Source organism: Herpailurus yagouaroundi, unplaced genomic scaffold (assembly GCF_014898765.1).
Source record: "Herpailurus yagouaroundi ecotype Mexico unplaced genomic scaffold, PumYag 183, whole genome shotgun sequence".
In the NCBI taxonomy this organism is placed as follows: domain Eukaryota; kingdom Metazoa; phylum Chordata; class Mammalia; order Carnivora; family Felidae; genus Herpailurus; species Herpailurus yagouaroundi.
This window is the reverse complement of record NW_024412414.1, coordinates 16,545,654-16,567,777: the sequence shown is the minus strand read 5'-3', so window position 1 is coordinate 16,567,777 and position 22,124 is coordinate 16,545,654. Positions and strand designations below refer to the sequence as shown.

Below are 22,124 nucleotides of genomic sequence, written 5' to 3'. Positions count from 1 at the left end.
TTACCATTAGCATGTAGAGGTAAAGAACATGGGCAGTGGAGCCAGGCAGACCTCTGCCTAAGTTCTGGCTCTGTCTTATCATTGGTGTAGTCTTGGGCAAGATGCCTGCCTCTCAGACCTCAGGTTTCTCTTTGGTAAAATGACAGCAATGGCAATACCAAAGCAGAGACTGCCTATCTCATATTCATTCTCCCTTTCTTTCTGAGTAACAGAGTCTTAGCATTACTGAAGGCCAGAGTGAGTCCAGCTAAAAGACTACTTTGACCAGCTTCCCTTGTAGCTGGGTATGACCACGTAGCTAGTTCTGGCCCCAGAAATGTAAAGGGAAGTTGTTGAGTAGAATTTCTGGGAACGTACTGGCCGTAAGCATGTTCACATAGCAAGATGGCACTTTAAGAAATCTGCTGGCTTTCCTCCTTTTCCTCATTGTCAGGAATATAGACATAATGGCAGTAGCTACAGCAGCCATACTGGACCATGAGGTATGAAGATGAAACCCCTGAAGAAAAACTGAAGAAGCTTGAGACTCTGATGATCATGGAGTACTATTAACTCCATGGCTGCCAAGCTACAGGCTTCTTTTGTGAGAAAAATTTGTATCTTTTAAAATAACTGTTATTTCTGGTCTCTCACTGGAAACTGAAGGCAATCCCTAATACAAGTAGCTGTGTTACTGTGCGAACTGAATGAAGCCATTCACGTAGAGGAGTGAGCCCGGTGCCTCACCCACAGTGAACTCTCAGAGCAGAAGAGTTCACACTGTGATTCCACATAGGAAATGCTTACATCGTCTTGGTCAGTGCAGGCTGCTATAACAAGATATTGGATTGGGTGGTTTATACAACAGGCATTAATTTCTTACAGTGCTGGTGCCTGGAAATTTCAAGGTCAAGGTGCTCACCAATTTGATTTCTGGGGAAAGCCTTCTTCCTGGCTTGCAGATGGCTACGTTCCTGCTATTGCCTCACATGGTAGAGAGAAGGAGAGAGTTCTGGTCGCTATTCCTCTTCTTATGAGGACAGCAGTCCCCTCCTGAGGTCCCCACTCTCATGACTTCATCTAAAACAAATTACCTTCCAAAGACCTCATGTCCAATACCACCACATTGGGAGTTATGAATTTCTTGGACATCAGTTCATAACATACATAGACATCAATTCATAACACACGTGGGTCCTATCAGAAACTTTAATTACAGTTGTTTTTTTTAAGCAAATTAAAAATTTTTTTTTCAACGTTTATTTATTTTTGGGACAGAGAGAGACAGAGCATGAACGGGGGAGGGGCAGAGAGAGAGGGAGACACAGAGTCGGAAACAGGCTCCAGGCTCCAGGCTCCGAGCCATCAGCCCAGAGCCTGACGCGGGGCTCGAACTCACGGACCGTGAGATCGTGACCTGGCTGAAGTCGGATGCTTAACCGACTGCGCCACCCAGGCGCCCCTAAGCTAGATTAGTATGAGTAGGAAACTTCCTGGATTATAGTTAAGAGTTCTGAGGTTATAATAAAGAGAAGTCAGGATCCTGGATAACTGAAAGTTCAGTGTGATGATAGGGGATTGGAGATTGTGTCCATAACCATTTTTCCTAGCAGCACTTAGATGGGAGGGCCTGTCATTCATCAAAGCCACTACTAATTCATGAAAGTAAAACCACATCATCCGATTAAGGAAAGAAGAACTCAAATAATGAAATCAATGGTCAAATCACACATCCATCTTGTGTTGCCTTCTTTGCTTCATAGGTGACCAAAACTACAGCAGGAGACCATATGGAGTACTTGGTGCGTGCCGGGCTCTAGCCTTGGTCTTGCCTTGGATTGAGGTCAGTCAGGGCCAGCAGAAGCAGTGTATGCTCAAACTGGGAATTTTGAGAACTCAATAGAGAGACCATTTGCAAAGGTGTGGACAAGATGTAGAGAAACCACAGAGAGAGTGTAGCACCTGTGGGTCAGTAACAATGGGGCTGTCAACCCCCCTCCCCCAGCCTAAAGCCATAAGGACACAGAGCAGGTACCAGATGCCACAGAGAAGGCAACCAGGCAAAATCAGGGTCTTTGATGTGAGGACATACCCAGCTCACAGTGACCCTACAGAAGTGAATCTGACCTCACTCCCCTCCTGCTCCAACCTCAAATTTCTCATAGGCTGAAACCTTTCAGAAACCTGAAAGCAGGGTCACCCTGACCATTCAGGTCCCCCTCCCAGATATAGCAGGATGGAGAAGGGTGGAGTGTGAATCTTGAGGGACCATGGCCTTACTCTTTTCATCTTCGGCAATTACTATATGAGGTAGACACGATTATTGCCTCCATTTTACAGATGAGGAAACAGAGACCGAGAGAGAGAGGGAGATATTTAACAATTTATACATTTGAAAACATATAATTTTGTAAAGATGTACAACTCAGATTCTTTAGAATGAGACAGCAACCTCCTATTACTGAAGCTACTCCAAATAAGATATTTCTATTGAAATGTACATAGGTCTACATCAGAGCTTAACATCCCACACCCCTATGAGATGTATACTCTGATTACCTATCTTTTACTTTGAAGAAGCAGAGGCTTAATGAAGTTAATTAAATCAGGTGACCTCTAGGATCTTCTGAAATCAAAACAGTATTTAATCCACTGATTACTTAAACCATTACTTTTGACTTATAAAAGAAAACTACAAAAAGCCTCCACTTTCAGATCAAAAAGGAAGAAATAAAACTGTCCTTATTTTCAGATGATATGATGGTCTATGTAGAAAATCCTAAGGAATCTACAAAAATCTCCTACAACTAGTAAATGAGTTCAACAACTTTGCAGGATAGAAGATACACATACAAAATCAAATGTATTTCTATATACTAGCAATGAACACATGTAAACCAAAATTTAAAATGCAATATAATTTTGGGGTGCCTGGGTGGCTCAGTCGGTGAAGCGTCCGACTTCAGCTCAGGTCATGATCTCACGGTCCGTGATTTTGAGCCCCGCGTCAGGCACTGTGCTGACAGCTCAGAGCCTGGAGCCTGCTTCAGATTCTGTGTCTCCCTCTCTCTGACCCCCCCCCCCCCATTCATGCTCTGTCTCTCTCTGTCTCAAAAATAAATAAACATTAAAAAATTTTTTTTAATGCAATATAATTTTAAACCACTCAAAAAAAAAAAACCCAAAAAAGAATGACATACTTAGGTATAAATTTAACCTAACAGAACTTTTATCCTGAAAACTATGAAACACTAAGGAAAGAAATAGAACATCTAAATGGAGAGACATACCATGTTCATAGATGGGAAAACTCAGCATAGCAGAAATATCAATTCTTTCCAAAATAATACACAGGGTTAAGGCAACCCTATCAAAATCATAGTAAGACTTTTTATAGATAAAGGCAAGCTTATTTTAAAATTGATATGGAAAGGTAAAGAAACTGCAAAGCTAAATCAATTTGTACAAAGACTACAGTGGGAGGAATCACTCTGCTTTTATAGCTCATTATATAGCCATAGCAATCAATACTATGTGCTTTGTTGGAGGGACAGACCCATAGATCAATGGAACAAAATAGAGAATCCAGAAATAGACCATTACAGGTATGGCCAACAGATTTTTTTACACAGGTACCAACGCAATTCAGTGAAGAAAAAAGTCCTTACAAATGGTGCTGGGGTAACTGCATATCAACAGGCAAAAGAAAAAAAATTTTTTTACCTTGATCTGTACCTCACACTTTATATAAAAATGAACTCAAATGCATCACGTGAAACATAAAACTCTAAATCTATCAGGAGAAAACATAGGAGAAAATCTTCAGGACCAAGGGCTTGGTGAAGAGATTGTAGACTTGAGATGAAAAGCACAATTCATAAAAGAAAAAAAAATCAATACATTGGGCTTTGCAAAATTTAAAACTTTCAGTCTGGGAAAGACCTCATGAAGAGGATGAAAAAGACAAACCACAGCCTACAGGGAAATATAAGCCACATTTCAGACAAAAACTCCTATCTGGAATATATTAAAGAATTTTCAAAAGTCAACAGTAAAAGAATAAACAAGTCAATTAAAAAAATGGGCCAAGGACATGAAGAGACGTTTCACTGAAGAGGATATATGGATGGCAAATAAACACATGAAAGGATGTTCAATATAACTAGCCATTAGGGAAATGAAAATTAAGACCACAATAAGACATCACTACACACCTATCAGAACGGCTAAAACAGAAAAGAGTGATGACACCAGTTGTTGGCAAGGATGCAGAGAAACTGGAACATGTATACAGAGTTGGTGGGAATATAAAATAGCAGAGACACTCTGGAAAAGTTTGGCAGTTTCTTCCAAAATTAAATGTGCAACTACCATACAACCCAGCCATTGTACCCTTGGTGATTGATCTCAGAGAAATAAAAATAATGTCCACAGAAAAGCCTGTAGCAGCTCCATTCATAATCATAGCAGCTTTAATCCTAGTAGCCAAAAACTGGAAACAACTAAAATCACCCTTAGTAGGCGAGTGGTAAAACAAATTGTGTTATATCCATACCTTGGAATACTATTCAGCAACAAAACAGAACAAACTATTGACACATGAACAATTTGGATGGACCTCAAGGGCACTGTGCTGAGTGAGAAGAGACAGTCTCCAAAGGGCATATACTATATACTCTTACTTATATAACATTATTGAAAGGATGAAATTATAGAGATGAGGATAGATTAAGGGTTGCTAGAGTTTAGGGATGGCACAAAGGGCGAGTGTGTGACTAAAAACGGAGCACAAGGGAAATCATTCTCTTTATTTTTTAGTTACTTTCTTTTGAGACAGACAGCATGCAGGAGGGGCAGACAGAGAAGGAGAGAGACAGAATACCAAGCAGGCTCCACACTGCTGTTAGTGTGGAGCCCAAAGTGGGGCTCGAACTCATGAACCGTGAGATCATGACCTGAGCTGAAATCAAGAGTCATATGTTTAACTGACTGAGACACCCAGGCACCCCAGGGAGAGTATTCTATTGGAACAGTTTTCTATGTTGATTGCAGTGGCAGTTACAGGAATCTGCACATGATAAAATGGCTTAGAACTAGACACACACATTGTTCTATTGTCAGTTTCCTGGTATTGACATTGTACTATAGTTTTATATATATGTGCGTGTGTGTATAAATATATGTATGTGTGTGTATATGTGTGTGTGTGTGTGTGTGTGTGTGTGTGTGTGTACACATATAAAAGTCCCCACCATCAGAAACAAAAATGCATGCTGAAATTCAAAAACTCTTTCTACTGAAATGTACCACTGCAGTAAATCCTTCCGTTCAGGGACACTGAAGTGGTTGACATTAGTGAGAATAGCACAGATAATCTAAAATCTGGAGCGACCATATTCTGCCCTTCTGAATGCACTCCCAGCCATCATGCCTAAAATTCCTTTTTTCATCCCTTCTTTGCATCCCCAAACTTTTTGGTGGGAAAGATAAAAGCTTTCCCTGGAGCCATGGTTCTCCAAGTACTACTGGCCATGGGATTAGTTGGAATTCTGTGGGTACAAACTAGAAGAAATCTAACTCAAAGTGGCTAAAGCTAAAAAGAAAATATATGATAAGGCTGGCTTCAGGTATCGATTGATTTGGGGCCCAGAGGATGTCATGAGGAACCAGCTACCCTCTCTGTCCTGACTCTGCTCCTTGGGGTAGGCCCCATTCTAAGCTTCATGTGGTTGCAAAGTAACTGCCAGCAGCAACTTGGACCACACCCTTCCAATATCAAATCCAGCAGAAAAGCACAATTCCACCTGATCAGTAATTCTAATGAAAATCCTAGAATTGAGTCTCTCAGGTTCTAACTGGCATGACAAGGATTGTATGGTCACTATGACCAAAAGAATATAGTATTCCAATCAGCCTCCTACAATACGTGAACTGGAGCTTGGCAAAGGAAGATCCCATAGAAGTATCAGGGCTGCTGCTCAAAGAATGGAGAAGAACATAGGGGAAAACAGCCCCTGTCTACCACACTCATCAATACCATTGCCAGAAAGATGAACAAAGGGATTGGGGAACGTGTATGTAAACTGCTCTCTCCACCTCCCTGGCAGTTCCCTCCTACCCCAGGCTTTTTCCTAACTTGGGGAAGGGCTGCAAAAGTAAAATATATGCCCAATACAATCACCTTGAGTGTTCCACTCAATTCCTGGAGAATTCCTTTCTTTGTCCTCAGTCTGCGTTGTAATGTTGCCTTCTCCATGAAGTTCAGCCATCTCTAATGAAATCTAAACCTCCCCAGCGGCCTTCCCCCCAAATTTTCCTCTTCTATGAACTCACAGTACTTCATATATGCATTATCTTCATTACATTGTTTTTTTCATGTATCAAGATTATTTATTTACACCCCAGTCCCTCATATTTTACATTCATACACATACACACACTCACACCTAACCAGATTAGAAGCTGTTTGAAAACAGAGATTTGTTTTATTCATTCTGAGTCCCTAAAATGATGTATAACATGTAGAATGGTATTCAGAAATGTTGGATGGATGGATGGACAGATGGACAAGTGGGTGGATGGAGGCATAGGTGGATGGATGAATGGATGGAAGGATGGATGGATGGGTGAATGAATGAATGGAAGGTTTCTACAGCCTTGACCATTAAATAAAGTAGCAGCACTCATTTGGGCATTTAGTTAATTAATAGCATTTAGTAAACTCCTATCGAGTATACAGCAGGGACAAACAAATTGTTGAAAATGAAATTAAATCAGTAAAGAATAAAGCAATCGTATGCTTATTCTGCTCGTTTTAAAATAGAAAACTCCTGAAATAAAGACAACGTGCATTGTTTATGGATTCTCGTGAGAAAGTATTATCATCAGCTAGGGAAAAGCACACCCCAAAGGGCTAAGAAGCCACAGTGATGTCTCGAGAAATTTGTGCTAAGTTTGTTCCCTTGAACGCAAATGCCCAGCATGGTCCAAGGGTATACCAATGAGATGTGAGGGGGCAACCGAGAGATCAATTCAAAGAGATAGAAAGCCTTGGCCTTGACTCTTAACTCTGCCCCTTACACAGGGAGCTGTCAGGTGATTTGACTACTCTGGGCCTCCACTTTCTCACCTGTAAAATGGGGATGACTACCCCCTGAGCTTCCCAGGTGACTCAAGACTTAACCTCCCTGATGTCCCTGATTTCTCCCTCATTCTCCTGCATGTGCAATCCACCGGCAAGCTCCACAGTGAAACACTTCCAGAATCCAAACACATCTCTTCCACTTCCCCGCTGGCACGTAGGTCTGAGCCACCATTAACTGTGACAAGGACTCTCGGTATCCAATTCCTGAGGCACCAGCAGTGACCGGTGGAGGCAGTACAGCGGGCCCTACGGCAAACAGTTGTGTGTTGGTTCCTGCATTTGGAGACCCACACCCTGAGGTCTGCCATAGCTTCCCCGCTTCCTTTGCCTTGTCTTAGCCCTTCCAACCTCTTCACCCTCTTCAGAGCGATGGTGTAACACAGGATCAAGGCCTGGCCTCTGCTTCCACTGCGGCCCGTGAAGCCCTCTGTGCCTGGCCCAGCTTCCACTCAACTCCACTTTCCGCCTCGTGCCTTCTAGAGCTCCAGTGTACTGGCCCTCAGTCTCCCTGGATGTGCCAGGTGTGTTCCCACTTTGGGACTTAGCCCTCGTTCTTCCCTCTGTATCTCTGCAGCCTGATCCTTGGTGTCCTTCAGCTCTCAGCTCAGTGAGGGCTTCCCTGACCACCCATGCAAATAAAACAGGCCTGGAGTCACTCTGCCACCTCCGTCTGTTTCATTTTCTCCACAACGCTGATACTACTTGAAAATGTGTTTGCTTAACGGTGCAGGAACTAGAACGTATACTCCACAAACGCAGGGATATCCTTTGTCTTATTCACTACTGTGTCTCTGGGCCCTATAATAGAGCCTGGCACATAATAAGTGCTCAATAAGTATTTGGTAAATAAAAGAAGAAAGGAAAGGAGAGGGGGCAGGAGGCAGAGAGGGAGCTATCAAGACTATCAAGACTCCATTAGAAAATTCTCATAAGCCACTTAGCACAGTACCTGGCACTCGGGAACTACTTAATACATGGTGTTATTATTCATTTATTAGAAGAGTGGGCAGTGTGCGTGTGCACACATGCACACACACACGAAAACACTTTGCCTGGATTCACCTGGCGTCTGAAGAGGATATTCGAATCCTCTGACGAAGCAACATTCCCACTGGCTCCCCTGGAACTAATGCTTGAACCTAGTTCAGACCCCAGGGGTTTGGAGTTCATTTTCTTTTGGCAATCCGTCGCCTTTTCTTTTCTAAGGGAAAAAAATAAAATACAAAAAGACACTCACATAACATCTTGGAGATCAAATGGCTCTTGGAAAACTGCGTTTTGATGAGTGAGGGAATCAAAACCATATGGATTAGATTCTCCTTAGATCTCCTAGGGGGAAAGGGGGGCGGGAGCAGGGGAAGGGTAGGATGACTGCAAGATTCAGCATTGATTTTTATGAACACAAAGCTAGTTCATGAAGGATGGTCTGAGATGTAGCAGGTCGTTCAAAGCAGTTTGTTGACCACATGCCAGCTGACTCAAAAGAGAAGAGAAGGAAATGTAAAAGTTTTTTTTTTTTTTTAAACACTCCTGTTTCTTTTCTTCTGATATTCCCTCCCCCACAGGGGCTGACTTTGGGGTCTTGTCAGTGACCGGCAAAGAGTAGTGGCTAGACGTTAAGTTTGTACAATTTCTCCCAGAAAGCAGCCTCTACCTCTTTCTCAGAGGAAAGAGTCTAAAATAATCTGCTGAAGCCAAATATTTGTAATCGGGTACTTAGAGGAATGCCATTCATTTTTTTTTTTTTTTTTTTAATGGTTGTATTTCTATCTGCATTTTGCTGATCTGGGCAAGTTGCAGAGGACAGACTAAGAGACTGCATACAGCATGATTCACACTGTCATTTGCCGGGAGAGGAAGTCACGAGGAACAAGTGCTTCCAACATTTTGACTTAAATCACAGAGAAACCTCAAAAGCAGTTTCCTCTGTGCTTATCCTAATCTCCTGAAAGCAGGTGACACAGCTGACGACCAGCCTGTATGATGCACGGGTCACAGGGAACACTGACTGACCATTTACATAGTACTCATTTCATCCTCCCACCCACTTCAAGGGACGTGCTCTCACTGTTTTCATTTTACAGAGGAGACTGAGGCAGAGAGGTGAAGCAGCTTAACTAAGGTCACACAGCAGGTAACTGGTGGAGCTGGGATTTGAACCAAGGTTCTGCCAATGCCAGAGCCTGTACTCCTAACCATTATTTCCCTCCAAATAGCCTGCGCTTTTGGAATCTGTATCTTTGCTTTTGTTTTTCCATTCATCTAAAAAAAACCTTTCTTGCTGTTCCCACCTTTCCTCCCAGCAACCTGCCAAAAATAAATCCCCCACCCTCTGTGCTATGCCCCATGTGTCCATGGATCCTTTTGGAAGCTCCCAAATTGGTTGGGACCTCTCCCACCTCTGAACTCCAGGAAACCTGGTGCCTCCCTGGGGCTGCCCAGCCCATTCTGCGTCATAAACTCAGCCTAGCATGATGATTAGGTACCTTGCTTTTAAATGATGAGACACGCCTGCATTTATTCCCCTGCCGGGACACTCTAATTTACAAACCACTCCGAGAGACGCAGCTTCCTCATCAGAGGAAAAATAAAATGACCCGGTGTGAGCAAGCCACGAGCTAAATATGCAGGGCACACAGCAAGCATGCAATTCATGTCGGCTGCTGTGTTCTAGTTCCTTGGCCGCCTGTTTGAGCTCTCCCACCTGACTGTAAATTCCTCCAAGGAAATGTAATAGTCACCGATTTAGGCAGTGATTGCATTAGGCATTTCACTAACTGGGTTTAAAGGAGAGAGGAGAGAGGGGCGGGTGGGGAAAGGAGATGGAAAGACAGCTCAGAGGGAATAAGGGCAGCCCCTCCAGACCGAGTGCTTGTCACGGGACAGCGGTTCCAGGATTAGCACATCCAATCCTTCCGGCAGCCCTGGGAGGTAAGTGCTGTTATTACCCTCATTTTACAGATGAAGCGACTGAGGCCCAGGGGGTTGAGTGTCCTGCCCATGGCCATATATTTGGTAACACGGAGTCAGGATCTGAACTCCAACACTCTGAGTCCAGAGTCCAAGGTCTTAACCTGCTAATCTAGACTGCCCCTAAAAAGGGGGATTTTAAAGCTTTCAAATAGCGATAAACAAAAAGGCTGGAAGTATCCAGTCTGGATTGATGGGTATTTAATGGGTAGAAATGTTGGGCCACAAGTTCATGAACATTTTGCCCAGAGTTTATCCAGTGGGAAGAAAGCACTGGGGGTTCCCCCCAAGAAGCCATGTGGGTTTTGTGCACACACTCTTGATAAAACAGACAAAACTCTGGCTCTCAGGTGGGATCCATGTATATATTTTATCATGCTTGTATGTCATTTCATGTTTTTTTTTCTTGAAGGACTTGATTTAACACATACCTCAAGGTGAGGTGAGGTAAATAAATTCTAAGATTGGAGAAAAAGCAAGAGATCACTATGTTGGGGGAAATATCTAAATTAGTCCTAAGAAGGTGGTGGTGGGGAGTGTCAAGGAAGGCTTCCAAGGGACAACTGGGTTGAGACCAGTTGGCTTAGTGAGGAACACACCGTAGGTAGGTTCACTCAGTAGCCATTTCCAAACCCTTTCTCCTTTTGTGTTCCTTGATGGAAGCTTGAAGAGCTAATAGTTTCCTAGCCTCCCTTGAAGTCAGAGGGGTCCACATGACCAATTTCAGCCATTATAATTCCAACAGAAGTCTGTGGGAGGATTTCCTGGAAAAAAGTTTTACTTTCCTCATGACCGAAACAGAAAGGGCAGGCTTAGCCCTTTCCCATTCTTCCTGCCTTGAATGCTGGTATAATGGCTGGAGCTGCAGTAGCCACCTTATGACCATGAGGCATCAGGGTGTAGACAAAAGGCAAGGAAATGGCACAGAACCAGCCCTGTCATCATTGTGATGCTGAAGCAATTCTGCCTACCTCTACATTTCCTGTTATGTGAAAAAAAAAAAAAAACCACTATTTGAACCCCTCTAAGTCCTATTTTTTTCCATGACTTGCAATCAAAAGCATTTCTAATGCATCCCCTAGGCAAAGTGGGAAAATAATGACAAAAAAAGATGAGGTGTTCAAGGCAGAGAGTCCAGCATGTGCAAAAACCTGGCGGAGACAAAGACTAGGGCATATCTGAAGATAACAGATACCATGTAAGTGAAGTATATGTTATTGGTGCCGGGTGCTGAGTTTTGGGTGCTGGCTGTGGTGAGAATGACACTGGAGAATCACACAAGGGCGAGGGCTACACATGCAGGGCATTTTACAGCTCGTAAGTTTAGAATTTGGACATTATCTCTAACAATGGGGCACCGTGGAAAGCTCTGTGTGTGTGTCAGCAGCTGAGATAACGTCACATTCTAAAAAGACCCTTCTGGCCTGACCTCCTTCATTCAATAAACACTTTGTGAGCATGGAAAAGTAAATTGGTAGAACCACTTTGGAAAACTGTTCTCAGGTATCTGATGCCCCAGCAATCCCACAACTAAGTACACATCGAAGAGAAATGAATGCACATGTCCACCAAAGGATAACTCCAAGTATGTTTACAACAGCTTTACTCATAATAGCCCAAAGCAGGTGGCAACCCAAATGCCCACCACGGCTAGGACAGCCAAATGATTTGCTGGCATCCTTGCACCGTGGAGTACTACAGAGCAAGAAAAAAACGAACTGTTGCCACAGGCAACATGAAGGATCAGAGGCCTACTGGTGAGAAAAGAGGCCTGCAGAGGAGATGGACAGTTGTGTTAGTCTGTGCCCTTCAAGGATATGCCAAGATTCAGTGTCTAAGAGGTGATTAAGGCAAACATCTCTGAGGGAAAATGGAGGTCACTGGGAAAGACTGGGAACCAGCAGGCTGTGGTGCAGGTCTGCTCCCTATGAGGGCAAGGAGGGAGGGAAGGAAGAAGGGAAGGAAGGGACTGTGTAGTTCCCTAGACCACGGTGTATATTTCCAAGGAAGCTCGGCAAGGCTAATGGGGAGTCCTTGAGCCAAAACTGCCAGTCAGATGGTTCACTATCTCCCGGGAAATACCCTGCAGGAGAGTTCCTGCCACATCCAGTTAAAGGTAGCAGGAGCCAGTGGGAAGAGTGTTCTCCCAGAGATGAGATGACATATTTCAGAGCCCAGCAGAGTCAGCTGTAGGTCAGGCTCCACAGTCAAAGATCTACGAGATGCATTGTCATGGCCACAACATCATACACTTCCATAGATGAAGGTAAGAAGAGGCAACATCAGTGTTCAATGATAAAAGAATGCTGGTTAATTCTAGAATAAGTAGGGTTGGGACTATGAGAGAAAGGGCATGGGGAAGCCATCTATGGTGACTGGAAGTGTTCACTGTCTTGATTAGGGATGGTGACTGTGGAGTAAACATCTTTCAAGGCACCACCTAGGGTTGTGCACTTTGTAGGAAAAAATAAGAAGTTCATACTGAGCAAGCACTATCAAATGCCATGCTCAGCCCTGGGCACCCAGGGGTGACTAGAGCAGACAGGGATTCTGTTCCCCAAGGGGCAGGAAGCAGGAAGCGTGGTCCAGCATGTGAGCCAGCAGGGTCCCTGCTGAGGAGAATACTGGCAGTGAGCCTGGGGCATAAGATACTGTCTACAGATGGTCAAGTCCAAGAAGCATTTCATCAAAGACTCTTGAAAAGACAGAGTAAAACCAAATGACAGGCTTTGCAAGAAGTAGAAGGAGATATAGGAAACCAAGTCAGGAACCATCAGAACTGTTTGCAAAGGAAACTGCTTTTGGAGAAATCAGTTACGGAAAAATTCAGTGTGACTGTTCACTGCTGGGACATCAGGGAGCCCTGAGCCCTGGGAACCACATCTTTCCTGAAGTCAAGCTCCTCTCCTCTGTGCTCACGAATCAGTTTCCTTTGGTTTACAGGATCTACTGGGAAATTACATTTGATATTTTCCAAAGCCCAGAAGGGGTTTCACACATTTGTGAGGAGTGCTGGGAGGCAGGTAAAAGAATGTAGTCTCTGGACGGAAGGGGTATCATTCAGGGCCTCTTAGAACGAAACTGACCTATCATTTGGAGGAGATGCAAAATGGAACTCACCTTGTTCTGGAAAACTGAGGATGTCTCCTGCGAGTTCACTGCTCACAGAAAGTTTTCTGCGGAAAAGCACTGGTATTGATCATTCCTTAAGGAACAGTTTCAAAAAAGCAAACTCATTCCAAATGACTTCTGTGTTTTGCGAGTGCTTCTACTATCAGCCCTTAATTTCCAACCCTTTTCAATTTAACATGGTGATGTTGACTATCAGGCTTTGAAACAAAACATGTAAATATATACATATATTTTAAATTTATTTCAAATCACCATGCCCTCAAAATGTGAGCCTCCAGAAGGAGGAACTATGAATAGAACATTTTACACTTGTCTAACTTTTCCTGAGATTTTTTTTAACTGTCCTATCTTTTCAGTCTGTGGTAAATGCCAAAAAAATACCTCTCCAATAATTTACTGTGCTGAGATGGCAGTGTAATTGAGTCACCCAAGTTAAGCACTTCAGGAAAATTTCCATCAGGTGCCATCATGTTCTCTGGCCTAAGCTTTATTTAAACTCACTGGATCAATCTGAATCAATTTGACATGTACACACTTCAGGGCATGGTTAGTTTCAAATCAATTAAGCTCCTCATGACTTTATGATTAAGAACCCAAGGTTATAAAACATTAATATAAAAATCACAAATTGTAAAGTGAAAAGTAAAATCTCCACCTAACATTTCATAAAAATCACCAAATCATTATGTAAGCTTCATTAAACAAACAAGGTAAGAGTAATTAGGTGGTAAATTGAGTACAGCGGTTTCCAAAGCCTCTAATTGGGATGGACCAAACAGTTTAATAACAACAAGGAAGCCAGGGTCAAGTGCAGCCTTTGCAGAATGTGGACCTGAAAAGAACTCCTCCGTGGTCTGGTGGTCCTTGCAGGAGGAACACACAAGAGTTCCCAGGAAAAGCAGAGAGTGGGCTCAACACCTTCTGGCTCTCCCCTAACCTTGGTCAGGCTGCCCTACACCACCGGACACATCATAAGGACCTACTCTTGGCTGGAGCCATCAGGCAGCCACGTGAAAGCATTTTAAGGATCACAATGTAACGTGATTCTTCCCTTCTAGAGTTACTTGGAATTTTTCTCTCCTGGTTTTGGAGCTCAGAGGAAGCAAGTAAAGAGGAAGGAGTGAATTCAAGTTTACATTAAAATAATGAGGACTTCCAGGCCCCTTGATAAGTTTGATCATTTTCATTTACCTTTACAACTCCTGTGAGGATGAGAGGGGTTCTCTTACTTCTCACCCTGTTTTAGACACTGAAGCACAGAAAATTTAGGTAACTTATCCCACAGTCACACAGCAAGGAAGGGGCAGAACCCGGGCGTGTGTGATTCAGAAAGATGAGTTCTTCACCTCTGCAGGGCGGAGAGGCCTCTTGCATGCATTTATTCAACACATACCGACTGAGGGCCTCTGCCTCCTCTGTACCAGGTGTTTCCGGGCTAAAGATCAGGGCGAACCAAACAGGCAGGTTCTTGCCCTCACAAGGGGCTTTCATTCTAGGGCAGAGTGGAGTGAAAAGTAAATAAATAATCTGATAAAGTCAGAGTGATAATGCTCTGCAGAGAGTGTTCAAAGGGTACCGTGATAGTGATGGGTGGCATCTTTCACTGGGTGGTCACCTCTTAAGAGAGGGCATATGAGCTGAGGTATGAATGACAAGAAGGTGACAGCTATCCTGAGTTTAAGGAGACAGACACTCTGTTCCAAGTGGGGAGACAGGTGCAGAGGCCTCAAGGAATTAATAGGACCTCGGCACCTGCCTCCTCTCTTCATCTGTTTTCTCTCCCCTTGAATCTGTATGTGTCTCGTGACTTACTTTCACCAGTAGAACGTGGTACAGTGACAGTGTTTTGGTGGGTGAGCCTAGTATTCTGGCAATTTCCTATTTTACCCTCTTGGAGCCCTGACCCAACATGTAGAGGGATCCAGCTACAATGCTGGCGAGGCCATACAGAGAGAAATACACACGAGGCTGGCCCTAAGCTAAGGAGCCAATCATGTGAGAGAGGGTCTCCAGCCCCAGTAAAGCTCCCAGCCAAATGCAGCTCCATGAGCAACCCCACTGACACCTCAGGGGGACAGATATGAGCCTCCCAGCTGAGCCCAGCTAAGCCACAGAACTGTGAAAAAGAACCCACAGTTGTTGCTACGGGCCACCAAGCTTCAGGATGGTTTGTTTTGTAGCAACAGATCATTAAAGCAGCTGGTGTGACTAGGGTTAAACAGAGCAAAGGGGGGTGGTAGAGGGTGAAGCGAGACTTCACTCTCCACCAAGAGCTGGATCTGGTAGGACCCATGAGTCAGAGTAAGCAGTTGAGATGTCATTCATGTGGTCGAGAGCCACCAGAAGGTTCAAGGGGCATGACAGGATCTGATGATTTATATATTTTTAAAACGTATTCTGGCTGTTGTGTGGTGAGGGAATAGTGGGGTCGGAAGAGCAAGAGAAGAAGCGAGAAGACATCGGATAGGCGGCTACTGTAGGAATGCCTGCAAACTGAACCAAGGTGGTGGCGGTAGAAATTCAGTGAACTGATTTACGGCGTGTTCTGGAGATAGAGTCAAGAGTACGTGTTGCTAGATGGAGTGTCTTGGGACCGGCTGGCTGAGGATAACTCCCTGATTTTAGGTTTGAGGAACTCAGCTGATATCATACAGTTCTCCAAGCATACTCCCGGGTGCTCTGACATCTGGTGATGAGAGGAAAGGAGATTCAGCCAGAGGCAATGAAGGAGCAGCCAGTGAGGTGGGAAGAAACCCAGAAACTCTAACGGTTCCCGGAAGCTAGGGGAATACAGTTGTTAAAGGAGGAGGACGAATCAAATGAAGTCAATATTGATAAGGACAGATAGGACCATTGGTTCTTGGAACCAAGGGAAGTCACTGGTGAGCCACTGAGTCATTGCTAACGCACGAAGGAACCGTCTAGAAGGATTATACATTTCATCAGAGTGGCACAGAACAGAAATTTGTTCTCACACCTCCCTAATCAATGCCATGATAGTAGCTAAAGCCCCAAGTCTTTGGTCAATACAGGGGTGGAGAAGAGGCTATTAAGTATGCTGAATTGACTGATTTTAAACTTTTAAAGAGAACGTTTTCCCACAGATGCCATCAGGAAGAACGAAGGCTCAAAAGGGAGTATATAGAAATGAGTTCTAGGAATGCGGGACAAAAATACAAAGTAAGTTAAATTTGATATGCATCTTCGATACATGGCTCAAAAATATCCTGGGGAAGGGAGGCAAGGGCAGGATAGCCGGGCAATGATTAGGAACAATAAAGTCATTCCTATTTATCCCATCACTGCGTGGAGACACTTGAAGAAACAGGTTGTGCAGTAGGGGGGAGCGGCCCAGGGTCAGGCACGGAGCTGACCTCCTCCACACACACACACACACACACACACACACACACACACACACACACCCCGTGAGCACCATTAGTGCTCTTATCTCTGTTTTGTTGATGAGAAACTAAGGCTCGCGCCAAGGCCCCAGGGCAACTAAATGACAGAGTTCAGGTTCAAACCCCGGCTAATGTGACTTGAAAATCTAATATTTTAACCCTGCTTCCTTCAGAATGCCTTCTTTAATCACAACAGAAGAAACCAGGGCACACTGTTATGCATGGAGAATTACAGGCTGCAGTTGGAAGGATATTTCTCCATATTTTTTTTGACAACTAAAATTAACTTCTTTGTCAGGTCCCCAATTCTTGGGGCGGCAGAAACAAAATCACTCCCATTTAGGAATTTCTCTGACTCTCCCCCAGGCTGACCTCCCAGTTCTGGAGGCCCTCGGGAATGCCAAGGCACGTGAAGCTTCCGTGTCCCCTTCTGTGCTCCCCCTGGCACCCTCTTTCTCGGGTTCTTTCTGCCTAAACTCCCTGATGGGCCATCTCTACCTAACTGATTCCACACTAAGCTGGCCATGGGAACCCTGGGGGCTCCCCTCGACTATCCAGGGAATGGAGTCGCGTTAGTTATGTGACTCTGGGCAAGTTATTTAAGTGCTTTGTGCCTCAGTATCCCTATCTGTAACATCAATGGTCTTAAAGGGATGTTAGAGAGTTAGAAAAGAAAATATTTGTAAAATGCTTAGGACAGTGGTTGGCACAGGACAAATGCTTCACTAAAGTTAACTGTCATTGGGGGTGGGCGGGAAGAAAACAATGACTCTCACTGACCAAGTTTTTGTCTTATGCTTGGACTGTAGCTTTAAAATCCAAAATGCTGGAACTTTAACCCTGTTATTCCCTCGATTCTGTAGCATCCTTTCTTTCCCTGGACAACAAAAGCGAATTGTCTATGGGGTGCCTGGGTGGCTCAGTCGGTTAAGTATCCGATTTCAGCTCAGGTCACGGTCTTACCGTTGGTGAGTTTGAGTCCCACATCGGGCTCCACGCTTATAGTGCAGAGCCTGCTTGGGATTCTCTCTCTCCGTCTCTCTCTGCCCTCCCCTGCTGGCTCTTTCAAAAGTTAAATAAATAAACTTAAAAAAAAAAAAAAGCAAATTATCTGGCTCCACAAATTTGGGACTTTGGGGGTGGGGTGTGGTTTAATATCTCAAAATCCCACCCTACCCAGTCATAGGTGGACAGTTCTGTTTGAGACCCTCTGAGTTGTCCTGCAGTGACCCCCCAATTCCCACTACCTTCCCGCCACAACACACACACACCCATCACTATCTCCACTGCTGCTGTCTAGAGGGTAGAATTCTCTGGCATATAATTCCCCTACAACTCACACAGTTTATCTTTGGAGTCATATCCATTCATTGGATCTTTATTATGATCTTTGGGGAAAGAAAACCAGAATCTGCTCTCAGCTACCACCCTTTTCTCTTTTAACAAAAATTGTGTATACTCACAAATTTGTTCATAATTGTGACACTGGAGTTTTCCATTCTACAGACTTGTGTGTAGAGATTAGACTAGAGGTCTGCCATGCATATCTCTTAGCCACATGTTCAACATGTAAACATATTACCCCCAAAATCAAATCTGCTAAAATAAATCTTTTGTGCATTATGGAAAACTTCAAACATATACAAAAGCCAAGGAGCCACCAATGTTCAGGCACTCATTATCCTCACCTCATGGCCAATCCCACTTCGTCCATCCCTAGCCATATATTTTGAAGCAAACCTCAGAGATGGTATCATGTCATCTGCAAATGTCACTGCGCTTCTAAAGACTGAGAATGCTCTTTTACAACATGGTACCGGGATCACAACTCTGGTAAAAAGTAATGATGATTCCTTAATATCATCAAAAAGCCAATCAGTGTTCAATTTTTTTTTTTTTTTTAGCAGCATCCAGTCTGATACATCAGGGTTGGGATTTGCACCTTGCAAATTGTTTTAGGAAACAGCCGGAGGCTGTCCGGGTGAATAATTCCATCCCTCCGTTTTCTTCACAGAGAGGAACGTCATAGCCAAACCCACAGTGGGTTTTGCCAAGAACTCCAAAAAAGACAATCACGTGTCAAATAACCATGGAGACGCGGTTACAAAAGGAACACTTATTCCTTGCTCCCTTGTTTAGCTGCTGAGCGCTGATGCAGGAGGCAGGCGCCGCCTGGGGCTGCACACACCTGACGGTGTGCTCCTGGTCAGCTCCGCCTGAGCCTGCAAGGACTCGTCCAGCTGCTGTCAGTGTCAGTGCCGGGGATTAGCGTGCCCTCCTGGGGGAGTCCAGCTGACCGCAGCGCTGGAAGAATCGGAATCTCCAGACTGTCCTTGTTAGTTTCTTCTAATGGTTCAGCAGCAGTTTGATATGAATCCAGCAGAGAACTTATCTGAGGTATTATTATTATTTATATTATGTTTCATCCGGTTCCAATGCTGATTATTTACATGACGAGCCTCGTGATATTAACCTAAGGGCAGTTCCAAGCCTAGTCCCTTGAAGTGACTGCATTCTTAGATTTGTGGCCTACAATGGCTTTCCTTTAGACACCTTACATAAATCAAGGTGCTGGTAAATCAAGAATGAAGTGATCCTATTATTACTTTAAAAAAATACATGCACAAAAATAGTCTGCTAACAGTTGCTCCGGTGCTCTGCCTCTGTTCCTTAGCTTTCCTGCTTCTGGGTCTTTCTGCTTCGGCTCTCCCAGGGCTATGGGAGGTAGGAAGGCCTGGAGTCGGAGAGTTAGCACCCCCAGTATCAACCAGTGAGGGGCCCATGTTGGTGGATAAAAGCCCCAGGTGGGATAACTCTGAGGGGTGTTCTACAGCGCTCCCCAGAGGTTCCAGACAGGCCTGAACCCCCGCTGTCCACAGAACTAGCCGATTCATTATCAGCAGCCCTCCCTGGACCATCTCATTTCCCCCATCCTCCATTAGTGCTTCCTACCATTACCTCCCACTGTAGGGTGACCAGTTCATCCTGGGAAATCCCCTAGTCCCAGATAAACCAGGACAGGTGAATACCTTATCTTCCAATCAATCAATCAATCAATCAATCACTTATATTCAAATTCTAGTTCCAGGGTTGGCTTCTGGAGTATCTGAACCTAAGACAATCCCTACAGGCAGAAGAGTCTGGAATGAGATGCACCTCTTTTTTCTTTTTTAATATAATTTATTGTCAAATTGGCTAACATATAGTGTGTACAGTGTGCTCTTGGTTTTGGGGGTAGATTCCCGTGATTGAGATGCACCTCTTACTTGGGTATTCATTATGAATAGAGCCCACTGGAGTTGGGCAGTGGGTCAGTGAGGCAGTGTTGGGCTCCGTAGGTATTTGGGTGTGGGAATCTATGAGAATGGGTTCTCACCAAATCTGTATTTGATGTTTTTACGAAGAACATCATTTGTCTACTCTTTCAAAAGTACATAATAAAAACTTGGGGTTTTATAAGCAATTGGCAAATATTTGTTTTATAACTTTTCACGAGTCATCTTCATTCAAGTTTTTTTAAAGAAAGGAAAGAGGGGCGCCTGGATGGCGCAGTCGGTTAAGCGTCCGACTTCAGCCAGGTCACGATCTCGCGCTCCGTGAGTTCGAGCCCCGCGTCGGGCTCTGGGCTGATGGCTCAGAGCCTGGAGCCTGTTTCCGATTCTGTGTCTCCCTCTCTCTCTGCCCCTCCCCCGTTCATGCTCTGTCTCTCTCTGTCCCCAAAATAATAAACGTTAAAAAAAAAAAATTATAAAGAAAGGAAAGAAACCAGATATTAAAAAAAAAAAAAGTTTTTTATGATGACTCAGGGCAGCGGTTTTCAAATCTTTTAAGCCTACAAATCTTGTGAGGCAATGCTACATGGGTCCTCCAGTTACAACCAGTTACAAGTGGAGCTGCTGGCACTAACACAGGGTTCTGGGGCTGGAGCCCCGCCCTTGCAGTTGCCCCGCCACCCCGTCAGTCCCCCAACCCTCTTCCCTACCTCAGGTAACCACTAAGCACTTCCTAGGAAGCCTGAGGTTTTTGTTGGACCCCAGCATGCAAACCACTAACATAGGGGATTACTGAATGGCATGAAAAAATATCACTAACTTTTTACTTTAAAACATGTTAGAACAGGAGAAGGGCAGGGCAAAAAAGAGCACACACATTCTGTCTTGAGTTTGTGGGGGGAAAAATAATAACACCTGTATTCATATACATTGAGAAAAGGCTGGAAAGAAATACATCAAAGATGTTCATGGTGGTCATCTCTGGGGCACTGGATCCCCATGACCTTTTCACTTTCTATTCTGTGCCAGCGATCTATTACCTCCATTTTCCACAGTGGGTAGGGATTATTTTTCAGGCGAACGAAATCCCAACACATGATTTTAAAGAGGGGAGGAGAGGAGGAAATATATTCCAAAGTCACATGCAGACAACAGCAGCATCAGACTAGATTTTCGTTATTCCTAGATACCGATCTGAAGAGCAGGGCCTTTTTCAGTTTGAGAGGGTTTAGCCACTGAAGACTGCGTAACACAGGTTATAGCCTGTCAATTCCATGCCCAGCAAGGTTTTTGAAGCTTCTGATAATGATATATGAACATTGCCCATAAAATAAGCAAAGCAGGGGATAACTCTCCTGCCCCCATTGCCATGCAGTGGTTCAGCCAGCAAAGTAGGCGGTGCCTTCTGTGACTGTGGGTATGGTCAGGTCAGCCGCATGGCCAAGGAGCATTTGAAAGGAGACTCGAAGCTTTGCCAAACCTGAGGCTATAGTAGAGAATTAGTGTTTAAATCTGTATTTCCCCAACTAGCTGCCCATCAGAGTCACCTAGGGAGATTCTTACAATCGGATTTCTGGCCCCACCCACGGATCACCTGATACCTCCTGAAGAGGACCTAGGACCTGCATTTTAAACAGATACGGCAAGGGCAATGGGGATACTTATGGGACAACTTCGTGAAGTTCATCATCACGGCTAGTCTGTAAGTTCTAGGAAACTTATATGCCTGTTTGCTGCTGTGACCTAGATACTGTGTGCACAACTCCTGGTGCTCGAAGTATTCAGGGAGGCAACTATTTATGGAAAGTTCACTCTGTGCCTGACATTTTGCTAAGTAGTTTCAAGTCCATTCACCTTAATTATAACTCAAAGTACGCTTCTATCCATTTTGTCAAAGATGAAGCAGATTCAGAGGGGTTAAGAAACTTGCCCAGTATCACCTAGAAAGAAAGAGAGGCACCACTGGAATCCTGGTCTGTGGCCCAAATGCTAGCTTATCTCATTCAGCTAACACACTTCTAGAAAGTTCCATGGCTTTTCCTTCCTTTTCCTGGGAGAAAAATGGAACCAGAATTCTCCACTCACCTTCCTCATCTCCTATCCTCTACCTGCTCCTTCACTGGTTTACACACCCGCACACATGCACACCCTCTTTTAAGTTTTACCTGCATCGAAAACAGCACCAGAATCCTACCCCCAGGATATTTTATACAGAGGTTTATT

General features: G+C 44.2%; 2 long non-coding RNA genes across 4 annotated transcripts in view; one reads left to right on the top strand and one right to left on the bottom strand.

The window, feature by feature from the left end:
- The window catches only part of LOC121041358 (uncharacterized), a 151,970-nt gene that overhangs the window by 119,050 nt on the left and 10,796 nt on the right, over positions 1–22,124 (bottom strand). The window lies entirely within an intron of this gene.
- Positions 18,738–22,124, top strand: part of LOC121041357 (uncharacterized) — a 61,674-nt gene continuing 58,287 nt past the window's right edge. For all 3 annotated transcript variants that reach the window (XR_005795703.1, XR_005795701.1, XR_005795702.1), the window contains exon 1: positions 18,738–19,026. This is a non-coding gene — a long non-coding RNA (uncharacterized LOC121041357). The remainder of the gene's footprint in view (positions 19,027–22,124) is intronic.